General features: G+C 43.7%; 1 pseudogene; it reads right to left on the bottom strand.

Annotated features, from left to right (window-relative positions):
* Window positions 1–272: 272 nt before the first annotated feature.
* LOC135050748 (spindlin-Z-like) lies at window positions 273–1,222 on the bottom strand (annotated as a pseudogene).
* Window positions 1,223–3,753: the final 2,531 nt, after the last annotated feature.

Below are 3,753 nucleotides of genomic sequence, written 5' to 3'. Positions count from 1 at the left end.
TATACCAAACAGTATTTAGCAGAGTTAGGAATGAGTGCTTATGAAATACAGTAACATTTTGACATAATATTTCAGAAACTGCATGGCTGGTCTCTTGCACTCTTTTGCTCTAATACACCATCTGCTTTATGATTTATATTCAAAAACATTATGTCTCCATAATCCCAAAAACGTCAGTCTTCTTGGAAAGTGGTTTGTTCCTTTGTAAGGGAAAGAGAACAAACATTCTCAAACAACGGTTTCTCAATTTCTTTTTCCTCTGGGAAGGGATTGTGGATTCGCAGGAATATCTGAGCATTTCTGTAATCAGAAAGCAGCTACTTTCTACAAATGTTTATATTAGATTACGTTTGGCAAAAAAAAAAAAGTACAGAATCCCATTTAGGATGTCTTCACCAAATCGTAGACATAAATATTGAAATCGTCATCAAACTTAATGAAGTACACAGATGGTTTAGCTTCAACTTGATGAATAACCATGCCAGTCCTTTTTGAGCCATCTTCTTTGGCATATTCCACTTGCTTGCCCACCAGGCTGTCCACAACCTCCCCTGGTTCTCTTTCAGCTGGAGGGGAATCATTTGAGTATGGCATGATCCGAAGATCTCCTTCTTTATAGTCATCTAAAAGTTGATACATATATAAGACTGGGTCCTTTTCATAGGTTATATAATAATAAAACCATGTGTTCATAATAGGTGCTCATGCTAATACCATCTCTCGCCACTCATCCTTGGAACCATCCTCTGTTTCAAACATATGCTCCACTGATTTACCAATCATTGTGTCAGCCAAATAAGCATCGCTGATTTGGGATGAGGCAACTCTGTCTGGTAGAACTTCAAGAGCAGACACCCCTTCATCCTTGTGAAGCTCAACTCCATAGACACAATCAAATCCATCATACTTTGTAAGATAGAGGGAGGGATTCACTGGTATTTGATCCAGAACTGTTCTTTTCCCCTGGGTTTTTGGCTCACTGCCCTCTTTCCACCCATGCTGTATTCTACAGCCTACAATATTTCGCCTTGGCTGCGAGATTGGTTTACTTGGTCCCATATTGTTTCGATGTTTCTTATGAGATGTTCTTTTCTTCATCATATTTGCAGAAACACCTGCATGTGCTGCATCAGCTCTTGATTGCTGAGCGGCCGCCTTTCCAAATGGAGTCTTCATTCATCTGTGTATTAAAGGGCAGCAGGGCTGCCGAACTAGGGTGAAAAGTGTAGTCACTCCAAGTTTGTTGTAGTCCTTCCAGTCTACATAAAAAAGAACACCTTCCTTTCCACGTTTCAGAAAAACTCTGACCCTCAATTGCTCTGATCAGAAGTCACTTATCTGGGGCAGATAGGATGTGTTTCCCTCCACTCCCCCTGCAGGTGATGCTGCGGCACAGTGCTCCCTTGCAGCCAGTTGCCCCAATCCTCCTCCTCCCTCCTTTGTCAGACTCTGTTACCACCACTGTGCACTGCTATGGAAGAGCAGCTCCCGCCTCACTCCCCCTGAACTTCCAAGCCCTCCGCTCAGACACTCCAGCGCTCATTCCCTTCCCTCACCCCCTCCCTCTCCACACACTGCCAGATTTGGAGCTGGCTGCTACTATATGGCCGCCTGTCACTCTGCTGCCAGGACCAGGCCTCGCCTTCCTGCAAAATACTGATCCCTCCAGAGCTGCATACTGTATACTGTACTATGCGACGTGTGTTATACACCTGGTGATTATACATCCTGTAATCTGTACTGATCGATGTGTGAGATACACCTGGTAATATCTGTGCTCAGTGTGCTGCATTGTGGGGACCACCAGTATATAATTATAGTAGTACAGTACAGTAGGCCATTGCTGTATCTTGCAGCTCTGTGTCACTGCAAGTATCCATTCCATATCTGTGCTGCATTGTTGTGAACAGTGTATAGTAGGACAGTGCAGCATTTTGGTGACCAGCTGTATACATATAGTACAGTACAGTAGGCCATTGCTGTATCTTGCAGCTCCGTGTCAGACTCAGTTCTAGTATCCCGATCAGTGCTCAATATCTGCTGCATTGCTGTGACCAGTATATAGTAGTACAGTACAGTAGGCCATTGCTGTATCTTGCAGCTCTGTGTCACTTCTAGTATCCTTATCAGTGCTTAATATCTGTGCTCAGTGTCAATGCTGCATTGTGGTGACCAGTATACTACAGTACAATAGTCCAGTGCTGTTCTCGCTGCTCAGTGTCAGTTCTCCATAGTATCATCAGTGATCAGTATAATCAGTTCTCAGTATAATCAGTGAGCTATTAGACGTGTGCCCATTTTCCGCCTTTAGTGAAGTGGGATTTAGACAATTGATGAAGTTATTGTGTCCCCGGTACAAAATCCCATCTAGATTCCACTTCACTAGGCAGGCGATAGCGAGATTTTACCAATTAATATCAGTGATTTATAATTATTAATTACAGTGATCTTGCCAAATAATTCCAGTGATTTTGTCATTTTCTTCCAGTGATTTGGACCAATAATACCATTGATTAGAACGAATAATTCCTGTGATATTGAGGTGTTTGTGTCGCTTAGCTTAGCCATCCAGTGACCACAGTGAACCTCTTTTTCTCTTTTCTTTGCATCATGTGCTGTTTGGAGCCAATTTTTTTAAGTGCCATCCTGTCTGACACTGCAGTGCCGCTCCTAGATGGGCCAGGTGTTTGTACCGCCCTCTTGGGTCGCTTAGCTTAGTCATCCAGCAACCTCGGTGCAAATTTTAGGACTAAAAATAGTATTGTGAGGTGTGAGGTGTTCAGAATAGACTGGAAATGAGTAAAAAATTGTGGTTATTGAGGTTAATAATACTATAGGATCAAAATTACCCCCAAATTCTATGATTTAAGCTGTTTTTGAGGGGTTTTTGAAAAAAAACACCTGAATCCGACAAAAAATTTCCAGGGAGGTTTTGCCAAAATGCGTCCGAATCCAAAACACGGCAGCGGAACCGAATACAAAACCAAAACACAAAACCCGAAAAAATTCCGGTGCACATCTCTAATTATCACTAACTTTATAAGTATTCAAGAAACAAAACTCATATCTCTCATCTCTAATATATTAACTAATATGGGGGGAATTCAATTAAATACTCTTTTGAATAGCACCAGAAATGAGTGCCCAGAGCTATTGAAATGAGTGCCCAGAGCTATTCAATTGGGTGGTCTTCAGTATGCCGACTGTCGGGATCCCGGCGCACAGTATACCGGCGCCGGAATCCTGACAGCCGGCGTACCGACCCCCCTGGAGGGAGAATAAAATAGCGTGGCGCACGTAGCGTGCCACCGTGCCCGCAGCGAGCCCGCAAGGGGCTCATTTGCGCTCGCCACGCTGTCAGTATGCCGGTGGTCGGGCTCCCGGTGCCGGTATGCTGGTCGCCGGGAGCCCGGCCGCCGGCATACCATACTACACCCATTCAATTAGCCTCTCTGTAAACTCCTGACTAGATGGTTTTCTGCTCACACACTAATCAGAAATATAACAAAACTAGTGGCATGTAGTGGCGCAATGTGAGTTGCAGGCTTAGAGGGTAATTCTGAGTTGATCGCAGCAGGAACTTTGTTATCAGTTGGGCAAAACCATGTGCACTGCAGAGGAGGCAGATATAAGATGTGCAGAGAGAGTTAGATTTGGGTAGGTTATTTTGTTTCTGTGCAGGGTAAATACTGGCTGCTTTATTTTACACTGCCATTTAGATTGCAGATTGAACACACCACACCCAAATCTAAC

This window comes from Pseudophryne corroboree, chromosome 2, assembly GCF_028390025.1.
Source record: "Pseudophryne corroboree isolate aPseCor3 chromosome 2, aPseCor3.hap2, whole genome shotgun sequence".
NCBI classification, from domain to species: Eukaryota; Metazoa; Chordata; class Amphibia; order Anura; family Myobatrachidae; genus Pseudophryne; species Pseudophryne corroboree.
Note: the sequence above shows the minus strand (reverse complement) of the source record. Positions and strands in the feature narration are given on the sequence as shown.